The sequence below is a fragment of the Tamandua tetradactyla genome, chromosome 12 (genome assembly GCF_023851605.1).
Source record: "Tamandua tetradactyla isolate mTamTet1 chromosome 12, mTamTet1.pri, whole genome shotgun sequence".
NCBI classification, from domain to species: Eukaryota; Metazoa; Chordata; class Mammalia; order Pilosa; family Myrmecophagidae; genus Tamandua; species Tamandua tetradactyla.
Genome location: NC_135338.1, coordinates 30,713,710 through 30,732,666, shown reverse-complemented (window position 1 = coordinate 30,732,666; position 18,957 = coordinate 30,713,710). Strand labels below are relative to the sequence as shown.

General features: G+C 39.2%; 1 protein-coding gene across 7 annotated transcripts in view; it reads right to left on the bottom strand.

Annotated features, from left to right (window-relative positions):
* RGS6 (regulator of G protein signaling 6) overlaps positions 1-18,957 on the bottom strand; it is a 658,535-nt gene that overhangs the window by 431,708 nt on the left and 207,870 nt on the right. Inside the window, exon 2 of one of the 7 annotated variants that reach the window (XM_077122914.1) lies at positions 8,337-8,491. The exons of the other annotated variants lie outside the window; for them this stretch is intronic. The gene's annotated coding sequence lies outside the window, so the exon portion shown is untranslated. The remainder of the gene's footprint in view (positions 1-8,336; positions 8,492-18,957) is intronic. 7 annotated transcript variants of the gene reach the window in all.

Sequence of the window (18,957 nt, the reverse complement as noted above, 5' to 3'; positions counted from 1 at the left end):
AAACAGACAACCATATCAAATCTATGAAGCAAGTTCGCTTTTCTTAAAATTTATTAAGTAGAGGTTAGAACTGACATAAAGGGGGAGGGGATGCTTTCATCCTTGACCCGAGAAAGTCTTGTCTCTATTTAATTCACACACAAAAAAGGCACTTTAAATTATTCAGTCTATCTTAATTAACTCTTCAGAGAATTATCTTCAAGGCACAGTTAGTTGGTTGTTGCCTGAGGCTAAACTCCTCTGTGGCTCAGGGATGTGGGAGGGATATAAAAATTTCCTTGCATTTGAGGATTTCACTAACACAGCAACCCTGGGTGAGAGAGAAGGGGATAAAACCATCTTTTAAAGACTACTGTTGAACCCAAAGGGGCATCTGGAATTTCATATTTTGAGTTGCCACTGGTAGCTTATCTGAAAATGCCCCTCTCTAAAAAATAATTCCAGATGTGTGAACATTAAGCATTTTTGAACATCTGAATATTTAAAAGTTATTTTTATAACTTTTATATTATTAAAAATAAAAATATCTAAAAATACTGTTCCCAGACAATAAGGCTCTTCCCAGGGCAAAGAGGAGAGTTTCTTTAAGAAACGAATGTGGACTGTGAAACCCTAAAAAGAAAAAATGACTCCAGCCAGTAGTCCCAAGAGCAACCTCTAAGCCAGGTCTGGTCAGATAATGATGCCAAAAAGTCAAAATTAAACACTAGAGTGCCTTGTTAGCAAGACTGGATAAGAGAAAAATATAAGAGAGGCCAGAATAAGATTATTGGGTCAGGGGGCTAGGAATCTGGCCCAAGAGAATAGACTATGAGCAAAAGAATACAAAAGGAAAAAATAAAAGGTCTGAGCCAAGGTTGGGTGACCCGAACCCAAAGGGCCCAAGGAGGGTAATGATGGAGATTGTCAAGCCTAGGGAAACGAGAGTAGTACTCTCAGGCATCAGGGGAGTAGCTGCCAAGAGTTAGGAGGCCTCCCCAGCCACTGTGCTACCCCCTTGCCCCCTTCAAGTCAACAAACTTCTCTTGTAAATCCATTTATGTATCTGGCATGTGTGTATGAGGCAGAGCATCAGCTTGCCAGGGGGCTACTCTAATGGCAATGGAAATACACAGGTAGGGTCATTTGCCAAGTAATAGGAGAGTCGTCATTTTTAAAATTCCATCTACTTTGCTTATGGGAACAAGGCAGCTTGGGTCTTTGGAGCAACAGTGAGGAACAGTGTGGTGAACTGAAGGTGGTCACAATTTTTTATCCTCCTCCCCAAAGAATGGAGTTTACTTCGTCTCCCTTTGAATCTGGGCTGGTCCCATGATTGCTTAATCAAAAGAAGGTAGAAGAAGCAGTGCTGTGACAGTGAAGCAGGATAAAATAGGACCTGGTTTCCTATTCAGCTCTGAAAGAGTTAACAGGCAACTGCAAATCCCTTGTTTCTTATCTAGCTCCAAAGGAACCAATACAGAGCTGCAAGTTTCTTGAGACAAAAATTTTCCTGAAGACCCCGACCTCCCCAAACCATAAAAGCTTATAAAATTCTGGTCCCAAAGCAAACTTAGTTAAGAAGCACAGAGTCATAAAGATTGTTAACCATTTGCCCAAAGACAAATTTTAGGTATGCGACAGCAAACCACGAATTCTGCTGGCTACCTGCTCCTAGAAGAAGACACCTAGTATTCAAAGGTTACTATGGAAACATACTACCAACGAAACTTTCCTATAAACAAACTAGCCAACTCCACTCTGTTCATGTCCCTCCCTTGAGCACATCCATGTTAACCTCTCTAACATGTCCTCTCTCTTTTTAATAAACTTTACTGCTTATTCCTACTGGCCCTCTTGTCTCTAAATTCTTTTAATTTTGAGACTATCGAACCTGGATTGAATTTAGCTGGCACTATTGCCAGCAGGGCATCAGTTACAACGGCACCCAGGCCTGAGCTGTCGGAAGGCCTGGAAGCTTATACTTTTGCACTTTTGGGGAGCTCTGAGCCACTATGTAAGAAGTCCAGCTGGAAGGGCTGATAAAGAGGAGAGATCTTGAGATCACATAAAGAGGGAGAGAGACCCACACATCTCTGCAGCCAAGTGGAGCTTCCAAAAGCTGCCATTTAATCACAGGAGAGAGTTCAAGGGTGACCAAGAACTGCCCAACTGACCCCAGTCGACTCCAGAACTCTATCAGACAAATTGGTGGTTGTTATAAGCCACTAAGCTTGGAGTCATTTGTTATACAGCTATAGATATCCAACCCAACCAGGGTGGTGGTTATGAAACAGTCTGTGAAAGGCATCTTTAATAACAACAGCATCAAAATCATTCCAGTTTGCAGGGTAATTGATTTCATGTGTCAACTTGGACATTGTGGAATGGTGTCCGGTTATGTGGTCAAATATTGGCATATTTGTTACTGGGAAGATATTTCATAGATGAGATTTGTAATGCTGATGCTGACAAGAGATTCTGAAAGCCAAAGTATGAAGAAGTTTATTGAGCTAAAATACACAAATCTGGAGCAGAATTAAAAGAAAGTTACTGCTAAAAGGGCTGCGTTCTAAGAGGCAATTTATAAGGGAGGATGTTGGAGAAATGGAGGACATTGAGGAAATTTAAGTTGCAAGAGAAATGTGAGCTACCTGAGCTGTGAGGGGTGCCTTTGGATCTTAGTCCATCAATTAGGAATCACAATGCTTGTGGTTTTCTGATGAAGAGTAGCAGACTTGCTGACATCAGTTTGGTTGTTTTATTATAGCAAGAGAACCTTTATCAGCACTGAAAGAAATGAATCTCTGGCAGTCAGTCTGACTCAGTTGCTTTTTTTTTTAAACATGGGCAGGCACTGGGAATTGAACCCGGGTCCTCTGGCATGGCAGGTGAGAACTCTGCCTGCTGAGCCACCATGGCCTGCCCCTCAGTTGCTTTTTGTTTCTTCTTTACAGTATACCAAGTAAAATGGAAGTTTAAGTATTACTAAAGTTATTGTGCCAGTTTGAATCTGTTGCCTACCCCCAGAAAAGTCAAGTTCTTTAATCTTCATTCAATATTCTGGGTGGGAGCTTTTTATTGTTTCCATGGAGATGTGAACCACCCAATTGTGGGTGTTAACTTTTGATTAGATGGTTTCCATGGAGATGCATCTCCACCCGGTCAAGGTAGGGTTGCTTACTGGAGTCCTTTAAGAGGAAACCATTGTGGAAAAAGCTTTAGAACCAACAGAATCCATACAGCCTGAAACCTTTGGAGATGCATAAAGCAAAAATCCCCAGGGAAGCTGTTGAAGAAGCCTGGAAAGAAAGCTAAAAGATGTTGCCATGTGTCTTTCCAGCTGAGAGAGAAACCTCAAACATCATTGGCCTTCTTGAACCAAGGTATCTTTCTCTAGATGCCTTAGTTTGGACATTTTTATAGCCTGACCTTAATTTGGACATTTTCACAGCCTTAGAACTAAAAACTTGCAATTTAATGCATTCTCCTTTTTAAAAGCCATTCCATTTCTGGTATATTGCATTCTGGCAGCTTTTATAAACTAAAACAGCTATTTACTATTCCAATTTCACATTAATTAACCTCAGTTTATTGTATATACAACCAACAAAGGAGACTGTCCTCAACAATATGGGTACTTTCTTCATCTAACCAGCTGGGAGTCTAAAATTCAGAACTGAGAATTTCAGCAAAAGAATGGCTTCTTGAGCAACTTAAAGATTGGCTCTTGCTAGAATGTCCAGCCAGCCAGCTCTCCCTGGGGAATTTGGATTAAGGACTTCAACGTAATCATTACTGGAGTTTCCAACCTGTGGCCTGCCCTACGGAGTTCAAACTCACCAGCCCCTATGGTTCCTCAATTCAATTTCCTTATGTGTGTGCGTGCACACACACACACACAGAAATTCTATTGGTTCTGTTCTCTGGAGAACTCTGATTAGTACAGTTTGTTTCTGCTTACATTTGTTTATTCATTAAACAAATATTTATTGAACATTTACTTTGAGTTAGAGTCTAAGTACTAAGGGCACAGATGAAAGAAAAGTCTTGCTTTCAGAGAGTTCCTAGCCTAATCATTTCATTCATTTATTTCCCATCTTTAATAGAGCTGTCAACCCTTTTATTCTCCAATAGTATTTCCTTCTTTAGATTCCCCACTTCCAAGCAAGCAAGATTCTATTCAAACCTCCTTGAGCTTTCCCAGACCAACCTGGTCTTTCTTTCCACTTCATCATCTCCCACTGTAAAATAAAGCCCAAGGGGCTAACAGTATTTCCAAAAGATTGTTATAAGGGGAAAAAGTAGGAATATAATGGAATTTTACCTTTCAGGAAAAATTTACAAAGTAGGTGACATTTTGCTCTCAGTTGTAAAAGTGTTTGCCTCTAGAAATTCTGTGAATCATATTAAAAGCAATATCCACAAATGACCATTATTAGAACAATCTGCTAGGCAGATGAGACATCAGTCATTCTATTTCTTCATCCTTGCCAGGGACCATGAAGCATGAGCAGATAGATATAAGCATAATTTGTGGGGGGTGGTGGGGGTGGTGGGGATTCCAAGGAGCAGAAAACATACTTTTTATACTTCCTACCACCATAACTACAAGTCTTTGAACAACCCTCAACCCATTACCTACCATCTATCAATAAACTGTAAAATTCACGACTTAAGTCTGTGCTGGCATTTTGTTCATTAGGGAACATTTGTTTAACTAAATCTCTTCATCAGGGACACCAAGTGCAAAATGAAATTTAATGTTTTTAAAACATCCAACAATTGGGCTTGGCAACAAAAGAATCAACACAATCATATACCATCACATTGTCAGGTTCAACAAACAGAATGTGATGTGTGAGCAATGCTTAATAAAAGCAAATATTTGTAGCGCATATTGAATACTTGTCGAGGGGCAAGAATAGAAATGAAACATGGGCATAATTTAACTTTTGCAAATTCTTTTGATAGATATTGGCCAAAAACAAATTTAAATTTGATGAAATACCATAAATACACAACATTTAGTTAATCAAACTACTTTGAGCTAGACTGCCATAGTTTATAACATTTGTTTTAGCCCTAAATAACTCCAAGTCTTTAACTTTACATTTGTCCCCATAAATACTTGGTAATAAAACCTAGCCTTAAGCATTCCAGTAACTGTGTTTTTAAAAAGTCTGTGACCTAAATGTCCTTCAATGAGTGAATGGTTAAACAAACTGTGGTACACACTAAGCAATAAAAAGGAACAAGCCAACTATCACTATACCCAACAACCTGGATGAATCTTGAGTGAGTTATGCTAAAGAGATAAAAAGCTCTTTCTTATTTTAATATACTGTTCATACTGTATGATTACATACTGAATGATCCAATTTGTATAACATTCTTGAAATGATAAAATCATGGAAATGGAAAACAGGTTAGTAGTTTTCAGGGGTCATAGATGGGGGCAGGACATGGCTGTAACAGGCACTGGGAAGGATGACTGTGTTGATGAACCCTCCTGTATCCTGACTGTATTAATGTCAATATATTCTGCTTGTGAAAAAGTACCATAGTTTCACAAGATATTATCATTTAAGAAGACTGGGTACAGGGTGTTTTCATTTTCTAGGCTGTTCCAGCAAATACCATGAAATGGGTCGGGTGAAAACAATGGGAATTTATTCAAAGTTTGAAGCTGGGGAAAAGTCCAAATCAAAGCATCATCAGAGCAATGCTTTCTTCCTGAAGGCTGTACCACTGGCTGGCTGCTGGAGATCCTTGGTCCTTAGCTTGTCATATGGCAAGGCACGTGGCCGTGTCTCTCAATCTCTCCCTTCTCTTCTGGGTTCTGCTGATGTTCAGCTTCTTGCTTCTTGTCACTTTCTCTGTCTGAATTTCACTCCATTTGTAAAGGACTCCAGAGATAGGATTAAGAACCATATCCTGATTGAGCTGGGCCACACCTTAACTGAAGAAAATTTATCAAAAGTTCCTACTTACAATGGGTTCATCATACTCTCAGGTACAGAATAGGCTTACAAGCCTATTTTTCTGGGTTACATACAGCTCCAAATCATCACAAGCGTAATGTAAGACCCCAGCATCATTTCTTGCAACTGCCTGGGGACCTACAACTAACTCAACAGAAAAAGCTTAATTAAAAAAAAAAAAAAGCTCTGGTTAATTGTGTCCTGTGTTAGAAGTCTGCTGAAACTGCTGAAACTTTAATTGAATACCATTTTTTCCATTACCTTACATTTTTAAACCATTACTGTCTTCTACTACAAAACATTTTTGTTCCCTCAAGTGATGAAACCTTGTTTAAGAATTACTGCTTGTTTTAAAATTGCAGTTTAAGAAAAAAGTAAACAATTAAATATTAAAATGTATTCAGGCTATACTTATGTGACATAAATCTTATATTTTAAAAATTAAAGATGAAGATTTAGTGTAGTGAACAAAATGTTCCTTTACATACTAATTTCAAAGTACAGGTAAGAATTCCTGATTTTTTAATAATACTGCTATTTTTGCCCATCTATCTCAATGTAGCTTACTAGGCAATGATGTCATATCCAAAGTTTTTTTTTTTTTTCACTTTCCCCATCACTTGAATTTCAACTTTGCATTCTCAAGACTGTCACCTGGGATACCCATACAGTTCATAGCAGTCTCTTTCAATAGGAAAACACAATGGTACAGGACATTTTGTTAAGGCAATTTTAACAGTGCTGTTTTGACTTGGGGGCTTTTAAATAAAGCCTTTCCAAAAATTAGGCACTCAACGTTTTCACTCCCAATTAATGCATGAAACCCATATGCACCCCCCAGCTTCATGTCACTCATTTCCCAGTGGTGGGATGGGCTGAAGCTGAGGGACAAGATGACAGATGACAGGGTGCGGAGTCAGGGATAGGGGTTTAAATGGAGTGGTGGTAGTGGTAGGTTGGGTTCATTTTGTACATTACTTAGTTGTTTAAAAAACAAGCCAACAAAAGCATCGTTTTCCTTATTGACTCAACTGCATCAGTCACACCAGGTCAAAATGTTCCCCCATGGAATTGGCTACACACAGAAATAAAATCAAATGCTCTGATTTAATGACAGCCACACACAAATCAGAGAACTCAAGTGTTTTCTATATTTTGCAGTTGTTTCGATTGTCTAAACAGCACTCACCCAAAAGGCCTGAAGGAATTCAAATTCATAATGAGACAAAAAGTGCTCATGATGACCAAGGACTCACAGACAGGACACTAAGTCAACACAGTTCTCCTTTGTGGAAAGTGAGCACCACCACCTAACCAAAGGCCCTGCGGGAGCATAGAGAACCTTTGAGAAGGTATGCGACAAATAGGACTGGACACAGTAAATCTAATTTTGCACTTTCCTGTGCTCAGGAGCAAGTGGCTTGGAGACAGGGAACTAGATTTCTGTGGAGGCCCCACACAGGGGTTTTCTCCCTCAACCAAAAGATGTGGAAATAAATGAAGACCCAACCAAATGAGAATAAGTAAAGGCTTTTTATACAGAGCTTGCTATAGCAAGGGAGTCAGCCACTATCACTTGAATTTGGTAGAGTTTCAAAGGCAGGTAGATAGGCAGCAAAGCTTGAAATTGGAAAGACAGGAAGATGTCAAGGATGCCCTGATTTGAGGCTATTGGCATGGAAAGATGGAAGTGGGCTAACTTACCATTCCTGGAGGATTGGTTGGAGAGATGTATCTGGCTTTCTCTAGTTGGTCCTAAGTTGGAAATGGAGGCAAAATTTAGGGGAGCTGTCAATTACTGATCAAATGCTGGCCATTTTGGACCAATGGTTACAGGAATTGTGGTTTGGCTTCCTGGGCTGGTGGCTGCAAGTTGTGAGTCAGAGTTCTATTTTCGTATATGGTCTCCAACAGAGCTGTCCAGAGGGCATGGGCTGCTTCACTGCCCAGCAGTCGCTGCTACTTGGTCAGCCAACTCCAACAGGCAACTTCTATTCTGGAAAACTTGCCACAAATCTCAACTAACTGTAAGCAAATGAACATATGAAGAAAAGGAGGACTTCTCTCTCTAAAGGGAAAAGACAAGAAGAAATATTCCCACCCCAAACTTCTCAGGAAAGCATGGAAGAGCTGGATCCCCTTTGCTCACTGCGCTTGCTGGTGGAGGGTCACCTATTATACTTGAAAGGGCAGACAAAGAAGGGGACAAGGTGGGAGAGGGGCTGTGAAAAGGGGAGGAGTCAAGTTACCTGTATGTGTTCAACATAGCACTCCGGGAATTCCGAACACCCAAACCTATACATAAAACTAGTGATTGATCACTCTTTTTTTCAGAATTATTGAGGAAGCATAAGGTACCCAGTCATCACTCACTCGGGGTCACTGCAGTCTGCAAAATCTCTGTTCAGTACCAGAATAGGTGATAAAGTCTCTTTTGATGCTTCCCTTTGAAGTCAGACATTAGCTTTCCCAGGGCTCATGAATGACTCATCCTCGGGGTGCCAACAAGGACTTCTCTCTCAGGGTATCTGGAAGGAAAGGTTGGAGTGCTTTTTCACTCTTTTAAAAGCATTTGGAGTCTGGAGGGAGTCAACATATTTTAATCTGTTAATTAGTAAAAGAGAACCTTAAAGAATGACTATTGTTAAAAAAAAAACTCTGGAAAATGTCAGCTGGTAGCTCTCTATGGTACAAAACAGCCTCACCCTTGTCCCTAATGCTGCCACCTTCTTTGTCACATCATTTTATGTGATTTTTGGCCTTTAAACTGCTTAATATTGGCTAAGGGCATGCGGATGGGGGATTGGGATGGGTAAAAAGCTTAAGTCTGAATTCTGTCCTTAGTTTCCAACATCTGTGCCACAAAAATTGTTCCAGATACTTTTATGTAAGCAGAGCAAGAAAAAGAGCTCTTTCTATAGTGAACGTTATTAAGGAAAAATAAACAAATTTATAATTCAAGAGCAATGCAAAAGAAAATGCCCTTTGCATTTCTGTATCTACAATAATGGTTAGCTACTGTGAATGCTTTTATATTTCTATTTTAAAGAATTTAGATTTTTCACCAGTTTAAAACCCTGGGTAAACTGTTTATAGATTAAATTCATGTTTCAAATGCTTAGGATACACTTGCTATTTAAAGGCATCTTGTGATTTTTCTTGTACAATTAAGAATCCCATTGCAAGGCCCCTAATTTAGATAAAGATTTTCATATAATAAGTTTTTACCTAGAATCACAGTCTTATTTGTTGCCATGCCTTTCTGTATTGCGTTTATTATTAAGAAAAAACTTTTATCCTTGCCTACAGCAGTTTGTTACAAGTACAAAGCAGTTGAATTGATGAGATGCCTTGGATTTTATGACATAAGATGAAAAATGCAGCCGCAAAATGACATTTCTTATAACAAATAATCAAAAACTCACAGAATAAACAGCATAATAAAGCAAAGGAGACTGTATCAGCAAAAAGATTAAATACCTATTATTATTATTAAACAGTAAGTGAAAGAGCCGAGTTCCATGCTTACCTGCAGGAGGCAACAAAGAATCTACCACTTAGCTTTGTTTTCAGATTTTAATTAGTGTTTCAGCCAGCAGTTTAAGATGAAATTTTAAGTTAATGCTATATACTGTGACTTTGCATATTCTGTCATTTATTGTTATTTTGAGGTCATTTTAGTCATTTCCAAAGTAATCAATCTCTGGCCAGTTTGGAATAAGTTTAGCCCTTGAGTAAATGAGGGACAGGGAATATTTGTTACAGCATCAGGCAGAGGGCATTTTCATCTAGGTACTTTTCATCTGGAGATTCTGAAATATTTTCCAAAGTTTGAGGAATGTTTATTTCTCAGTCAAGATACATCACACTTGCTTTACATAATGTGCTTATGAAAAGTTTTGTGTAGGTCAAAGTTATAAAAATCAAATCGCTTGAAATTCAAAACTGAGTCTGTTATTTAAGGATCATTAGCATTTCAACATTACAAATATTACTTTTATACCATGAAAACCAAAGATAACTCCTAATTTGCCAGATTATAAGTTTGATTTTTGTCACATCAGGATTCTAAAGTGCCAGCCATAATGTTATTATGATCATTTCAGGCATAATTTTGCTCTGTTTGGTTCTCCATTAAACCATGTTGGGAAACTGAGGCATAGACTCTCTGAGAAGCTAAGTACTCCTAGAGAAAAAAGAAATAGCTCCCCATTCCACAACCAAACAAAGCCCAAAGCTTAAGAACCATATTACTTGATTCCTACCAACTATACCAAACCCTGCCTTTCTTCTTTCAGAACAGTTCTGACTTAATTCCTAGACCTTAAGCTGCTGAAAAATGGAGGTTTAAACCAAGAAAAATGGATGTGTTATAGTAAAAACAACTGACCCTGTAATCACAAATTTTATGATCTAAAGGAACTCCAGAAATCTTATTTATCATTTGGAGATTTAAAAATGACTTGCCCTCAATCACACTGTTAGGGAGGTAACTAGAAAATGTTCAGCTTTTCATTTAATTCCAGTTTTTTCCCCACATTTCCCATTTTTTATTTTTACCTTTAAACAAAAGAGTCCTAGGAAGTATACAGTGTGAATAAAAAGATAAACTTAGAACTGTGAATGCTGTCCTGATTTGGATTCGAAGCAGGTAAATTGGAACTACAGCTTATATCATGAACCTGTGACAAGGGAAATCAGTTTTTCTAGGATGAGATGGGAGCATTTAATGAAAGGCTACCAAGCTAAAAAGGAAACCTGTATAATGATAAATGACGTATATAATGATAAACATGTATAATGATAAATGACTTTGGGAAACTCCAAACTACTCTGATTTGTACCCTAACCCAAAAAGTAAATTTAATCTGGGTTCATTTTCCACCACCACCACTTTCCCACTCCTCACTGACTCCTCCTAAACAGAACAAGCAGATCTGGATGATTTGTGCCAGGGATCCTGATACTCTGGCTAGAGATGAATAATGAGACATTTTAACCTGAGTCACAGCAACATTACCTGAAGATACACACTGGTTCAAGAACCCTGATGAACGCTTACTCCAGTTTGGTTAGTGACTTGAGCCAATCAGGTACTCCCCTCTCCAGGAGTTTGAAAATGACACTTTGAGAATCAAAAGTGATAACAAAAGCTGAGAGACCCACTCGCCCCAGCCATGAGTAAGAAATGATTATATGACATTATTTATCTAGTACCTTCTCTACAATAAAGTATATTTTCTATCAGGGTTTCGCAGCCTTGGTACTGCTGACATTTTGGGCTGGATAACCATTGTTGTATGGGACTATCCTACGCATTGCAGAATAATTAGCAGCATCCCCAGCCCACCCACTAGATGCTACTCGCCCTGTACCCAGTTTTAATAACCAAAAATATCTCCAGATCTTGTCAAACGTCTCCTAGAGGTGGGATATTTTGGTTTGCTAATGCTGCCAGAATGCAAAACACCAGAAATGGATTGGCTTTTACCAAGGGGATTTTTTAAGTTACAAATTACAATTCTAAGGCCATGAAAATGTCCAAATTAAGGCATCAACAACAAGAAGATGCTGTCACTTGAAGTCGATCATGCCCAGGGTTTCTGCGATCTGGGAAGGCACATGGCTATCATCTTCTGGTCCTTTGCTCCCCAGTTGTGTTACTTTCAGCTACTGACTCCAGTGACTTTCTCTCTAAGCATCGGTGGGGCCTCACTTCGCTTCCCCAGGGCAAACTGTAGGTTTCATCTCTTAGCTTAGCATCTCCAAACGTCTGTGTCTTGGTGTCATCTCTCTGCCCTCTGTGTCAGTTCTCCAAGCAGCTCTAAACATCTATGTTAGCTCTTTAAAGGACTCATGTAAACTAATTAAGACCCACCTTGAATGGGTAGGGCCATGTTTCTGTGGAAATAAACTAATCAAAAGGCATCACCCACAATTGGGCAGATCTAATCTCCATGGAAACAACCTCATCAAAAGATCGCACCCACAATAGGCTTACACCTACAAGATTGGATTAAAAGAGCGTGGCTTTTCTGGGGTACATAATAGTTTCAAACCAACACATGGCAGGTAGCCAAAATTGCCCCTAGTTGTGATTTACTATTCTAGATTAAGGCACTGTGGTGGGTATTGATAACACAAAGAAAATGAAGATACGGCCTCAGTTCTTGCAAAGTTCTCTGTAGAATGAGAGTCTGACATGAATATCTGTGATGATATGGATGGGAAATTAGCCCAGGACACTCTGCAAGGCTCAGTCAAGTAAAGAGCTAGGTCTTCTTGAAACAGTGTTAGCAACTCACTAGAATTACTCTGTTGTCTAATGCCTCCATGGGAGAGAAAGCAGTAATAAACTCTCAAAACCTACCCCCTTCCCCTGAGAAAGATCGTCCTACTATATAGGCCAAATAGAACAGCACCATGGGTGGCATTTAGTTGGCAATTACTAATGGAGGTGAACTGCACATCCGTGTAGGTGAGTCTCCAAACTATTCAACAACAAGGTGTACCTTGTGTGTTTGTGAGTGTGTGTGCTCCATTAATGTAGAATGTACTATGTACATTAATGTACTATGGGAGCTACCAGCACCTTCTCCTTGCCCCATTCCTATCTAGCAATAAAATAGCTAAGGTACATAAGTCCCCCATGGCCATGGAACATAGCACTGCTTATCAGTGGCTTGGCAATACATGTAAAGCATGATACAAGAAAAGTGAGGCTACGTTTTCCAGTTCTCTTCTTATGGTATGAAGAGAACAAAGTTGAACCAGAAATTCCACAATGCTATCACATTAATATTTCTCAGCAACAGTGAAGTTTCTGAGCTACTGTTCGGAGGGAGGCAGTGTACCTTTGTGTTGTGTTGGGGAGGAGGATGCATGACAATAAAGGAGGGGGATATGGTAAAAAGTACTAGACCTCCAGGAGACCTAAGCTCCAGCCCCTATTCTTTCTAATAACTGATTATGGGAACTTGGGCAACTCTCCTTATAAGAACACTGATTACCTCAACTTTTTCTACCATTACAATTAACACACAATAAAATGCATAGATCTTAAATGCTTTGTTTGATGAGCTTTGACAATCGAATACATAAATGCAGCCATCACATTAAACAAGATGAAGAGCATTTCTATCACCCGAGAAAGTTTTTTTTCCTGCCCCTTTTGAGTGAATCTTCCTCCTGCCACCCAGGCAACCATTTTCTAATGTTTTCCAAAATAGATTAGTTTTGCATGCTTTCGGAATCAGATAGTATCTACTCTTTTGTGTCTCACTTCTTTCACTTAATATAATGTTTCTGAGATTCATTCATACTGTTGCATGTACCTGTAGTTTGCTCCCTTTACTGCTGAGTGGTATTTCATTGTATGAACACAACACAATTTATTTATTCTCCTGTTGATAGAAATTTGGATTGTGTCCAGTTTTCAGCTATTATGTGTAAGACTGCTAATAACATTAAGTCTTTGTATAAATATATGTTCTCATTTCTTTTGAATTTATCTCATCTTTAAAATGGCACATTACTCAACTAATGATTTTGAGCTTTCCCTGGCAGTGCCTTGGCAAATGCTGTAAGTAATGAGCGAGAGGGATAAAAGGGAGGAAAAAATAGCAAATTCAAGACTCTTCCCACCTTGCTTCCACGAGAATTCTGTTTTCTATCTGTTTTATAGATAAGTCATTTGAACCCAACTTCATTTGAAGGGAGGGTTCCATGTATGAAAGCAATAGTTAAAAAATACTTCAGTAGATTATCTCTAAAGTCTCATTTAGTTCTAAGAATCTATGTGTGTGGGTTTTTTTATTTTTTAACAATTTCAAGGAAAATATTCTATAGCTTAGATCCCCTAAATTTTTCCACAACAATCTCTTATTCTAAATACCTCAGATTCTGCATTGCATGGAAAATGTCATTCAAATTTATCAACAAGACCTTCATATTGCTCTCTGAGTCAGTCTGAGCTCTTTTCAAGGGCCATCTCCAATATTTCCACATCCCCATTTCTACTCTAATCCCAAGAAATCTACTGTCCTCATAAAACTAAACAGACAACAGTAAGCCTTTGTCCAAGCTCTTTTTCCTACTGAAAGATCCATGTTGACTTCATCTGCAAAAGTCTTGACATTTTCTTTTAAACCAGACTGAAATCTACTCCCTTCTAGAAACCTTCCTAAACACAGAAGGGGGTTTTGCTTGTCCATTAGAGCACATGTAACACCCATATTTATCTTAGTGCTACTTGTGCATGTACCTATATGCTCACTCTAAATCAGAGACAGTCATTCTCTCTTTTTCTCTCTCATCTTTGTTTAATGTATAATACCAAGAATAGCTTTTGCTAATAGAAGGCTGAACTCGGTATTGACAAGCTGAATTTGATTTGTGAGTATATATGACTGTTGTTTTCCTAAATCTTCCAACCAAGTGGAAATTCAGGATGTTCACAGAGAGTATGCCCAAACCAAAGGCTATGCATAGCATGGAAAATTCATCCACAAGTTCACCTTCCTTAATGAACTTCCAAAATATGACAAATTCCGTTAATCTTGCCTCACACAAAATGAACACTAGCACAATAGGTTTGTAGAAAACAATTGCTAACAATCTTAGGGCTACTAGAGTTTAGCTTCCTCTTAAAGTCCAATAATATCTAATAAAAAAAATGCTTCCTCAGTCCTTGCAGTGCTAGTGTACACTGACAGCCTGAGTCAACTACTATGCTGACCTATATAAAAAAGCTCAATCTGACTCCTATTTAGTTATCCCTTAGCCTATATGTTTTCTTCCTCAGCTTCAGATGCTGTTCCTTCCCTTCTTTATTACGCCTATTAAAACTGGGGGTGGGGGGTGGGGCAGAATCTATATTCCTTAAACCACTCCAGAAAATCAATTTCATTACTCTGTGGAATTATTTTGCGTCAGTCATATATCCTTCAACTTTTATGCATCCTGGAAACTTTACAACATAACAGAAGAATAGATACCGACCATTGAGAAAACAAGCATTGAAGCAAAAGAATGGGTTAATGTCTTTTGAAAGATTCCACTGAAATCTATGCCAAGTAATAAAATTTAGGGAAGGAGTAACCTTCAGAAAATCACTCTAGCCCATCAAAATTTTTCCAGAAAAAAACCTCTTTAAGTCGCCAAACTACTCCTAATTTTTATCATTCTACGTTAAAATGTAGCCAAAAAGTGTAACATTTTCCTGCATTATTAAAGTTCTTAACTTTATTTCTATGTCTCATGACCACCATCAGCAAATCCATTGCTGTGCTGGCCTGTCACACAAAGAATATCTCAAGGATGGACATTAGTGTCACAGCTATTGACCATGACCCTGTACTGACCTCAGAAAAATGGTTTTTGAATCATGGGTCTCCTCTCCTACCATCCTACTCATAGCTTCTCAGACGCCAAATCTCTCCACTCCCTGAAGTTGGGCTCTTCTTTCCATCTACTTTTCTGCATCTAACCAGATGACTAGGTATATACAGATGGTGTTTAAAAGGAGAATAAATTGTTTTCCAGAAATAAAGGGGGCCTTTCACCGACTCTTTAATCAGACCCCACAACCTTGTAGGGAAAAATCTGTATAACCCTAGTGATTCTACTTTACTAATCAAACCCTGACTGAGACAAAAATGTGACAATCTGGTGGCCTTTCTACATCCTTTCATGTTCTGAGAAACGTTCCACAAAGACAAGATTGTCACATATCTGAGATCCAGGCAGGTGGAACCTTGTTAGAAGGAAATCAATTTGAGTATACAGATACAGTCAATTTTCCCCCATATGATTGGAAAATGACTTCTTCAATTAGATTAAGTGGTCATACTTATATAGTATCCATGGTGGTGATTCTTTAAATCTTTTTAAATGTCACCCAAATTGATTTTGACTACAGAGACCGGTTACATGTTTTTTCATATCCCCTGGTAATTTTCTTGTTTCCCTTTTTTCATAATTACTTGTCCCATAAGATAACTGTTCTCCCACTCAGACCTTCAGTAAAGAGCCCTTGGATCACTTGACATGACTGCCACCAAAGTAATTAAACTTACTGAGGAGCTTATGTCTGCTCCAATTCTCCAGAATTAATCCTTTTGGAGATTGTAATTCTGTGCATTTAAATATTTTGCATCTGTATTTATAAGCTCTTCATGAAGTTTATTCCAGTAAGTATTCTATTGGATAATTCTTGCACCATTTTTCAATGTTTAAATAGAACACTGCCAACATGTTGTGTTCTAGGGCAAATTTCTCATTGTTTGGCCTCTTATCCATTTTACTTGAGCCACGTTAACAAGAGGTAGGATTAAAGTGATCTTAGCAGAATCTGACAGCTTATCAAGGCAAATCACCTAGACTAGGCTCAGAAGGTACAAACAACCACAGGTTTGGGTAAATTCTAGGGTAGGCTTTCAGCAGGTAAAGGCTTGGTGCTAAGAGGTATGGATGAGACCAGGGCAATAGCCAAGGAGATAGTGATGGAGAATCTGGACCTACAGACCAACCTAAGGTAAACGGTAGGGAATATCTGTGATAAGGGGAGAAAATAAAGCACAGAATAAAGCAAACAATGGAACAAAGCAAACAAGGATGGAAGCCAACATGGTTGGTAGATAGAGACATGTTTTCATCTTGTACTTTTCTCTCCCTCTCTCTCTTACACACACATTTATATCCAACCTACCTGAGTAAGGGATGAAGAGGTGAGGATATAACTGACAAATGAGGATTTAAGGGATGATTTTGATTACCGAATCATTATATATAGATATTCCTGTTTGCTTTCTGGTTCGTTAGAGTAGACAGCTCTGAGCCAAGGCCTGAAATGAGAGGCGAAGAGCATGCCCTGGCTAAGCCACTGGTGCAAGGAGAAAGAGAGGCCTATGAAGCAAAGCCATTCCAGCCAAACCACGGACCCACAGTAAGAAGCAGAGGTGTCCCATTGTGAGCGATACAGTCCCTGGCTAGCTTGCTGGTTACAAAAAGGGACATAAAAATCGTCTTCCCCAGGGTGCATGAGTCGTTCAGTGACAGAATTCTTGCCTGCACTGAGGAAGAACAGGGTTCGATTCCCAGCCTGTGCTCTCCCTACCTCCCCCCAAAAAATCCCCTTCCCCAAGAACAGGGGTAGACATGGCTGATCACTGATCATGGCTTTTGATTAGTAAATTTAGATCATAGGGGACCCAGCTCTGAAGACAGCTATTGTTTCAACCTGCCCCAGACAAAGGCTACAGCAGCCTTTGGTGTGACCGTCCCTGGACGGGGGGCAGAGGAGGTAGAGATTTAAACATGCAGCATTTCCACAGGGTTGTGGCAGACAATTAGCCAGGCAGAATAGGAAAGCTCAGGCTAAGGGAGCCACGGAGATGCTTTTGGTGCCCTACCTGATTCCCACCCAGAGCACTTTGGGAGCCTGTCAGCACCCCCATCATGGGACTCTGGCCGCATTTTTGCTGGAAATCACTGATCTGGGAAAGTTCCCTCCTCGGTGACCCTCTTCCCGGAATTTGCCCTCCAGGCGAGAGCATCCTGAGTCAACAAAAGGAGTATAAAAAACTATCCAGGCTGACAGCTGGGAAAAAGTCCTGCTGGCTTCTAACACCTGGGAGAGGGAAATCTGTTTCCTGGGAGAAGAGGGGACAACCAAACTCCTGTACACAGAGGAACCTCAAAACAACTAACAATGTTTGCCCCATGTAAACCCTCCTGATAGGAAAGGTAAAGATCAAGAAAATCTCTGCCTCATCCTCAGGTGGTTACAAAACTAAGAAACAGACATCTCAAGGAATAAATCCCCGAGTTAACATTTTAAAAAATTAAAATGTTCAATTGTAATAAAAGAGTACAAAACAAAGACACAGGACACGAGGGCCCATCCAAAGGAAAAGGATAAAAATACCGAAACCCCACAAAGAAGACAAGAATGTAGACATACTGAAAAAGACTTTAAAACAATGATCTTAAAAATGCGCATGGAGATGAAAGGAAGGACAGAAAAAGAACTAAAGGGTATAAAAGAGGAGTATATGAGTCTAAGTAAAGAGATAGAAATTTTAAGAAAGGAACAAAACTGAACTACTGGAGTGCAAGACCACAAAAACTGAAATGGAGAATGCCCAGGAATGTTTCAAGAGCGGACTGGATTGGCAGAAGAAAGAAACAGGGAACTTTAAGACAAGACACTTTAAATGAGTTAGGCTGAGGATCAGAAAAAAAAAAGAAGTATTAAAAGCAAAAATAGCCTAAGAGAGCTGTAGGACACCATTAAGCACAGGGACATATACATTATGGGAGTCACAGAAGGAGAAGAGAAAGAAAAAACGGAAGAAGGAACAGTCAAAGAAATAACGACAGAAAATTTCCCAAACCCAGTAAAAGACGCGGATATGCACATCCGAGAAGCTCAGAGAACACAACAGGATAAACATGAAGAAAAAATACACTCTGCTATATATTGATTACACTATTGAACACAAAGGAAAAGAGTGAGCTCTGAATGCTGTAAGAGAATTGCAACGTGCTACATACAAGGGAGCCCCAATTAGACTGACTGCCAGTTTCTCATCAGAAACCATGGAGGCACTAAGGCTGTGGGTTGAAATACTTAAAGTGCTAAAAGAAAACAACTACCGGTCAAAAATTTTATATCCAGCTGACTTTATTTCAAAAAATGAGGGAAGAGATTTAGATATTCTCAGATAAACAAAAGCTGAGGGAGTATTCATGGTTAGATTGGCCCTACAAGTAATGCCAATGGGAGTTCTTCAGCCTGAAAGGAAAAGATACTAAAAAGTTGTTAAAAGAAGCATAAAGAAATAAAGACCTGTGGAAAGGTAATCATTTGGACAATTACAAATGCCAGTATTATTGTACTGTATTGCTTGGTATGTAACTCCACTTTTTACTTTCTCCAGATATGAGGCTGTTGCGTACCCTAGAAAAGCCATCTTTTAATCTCGACCCAATT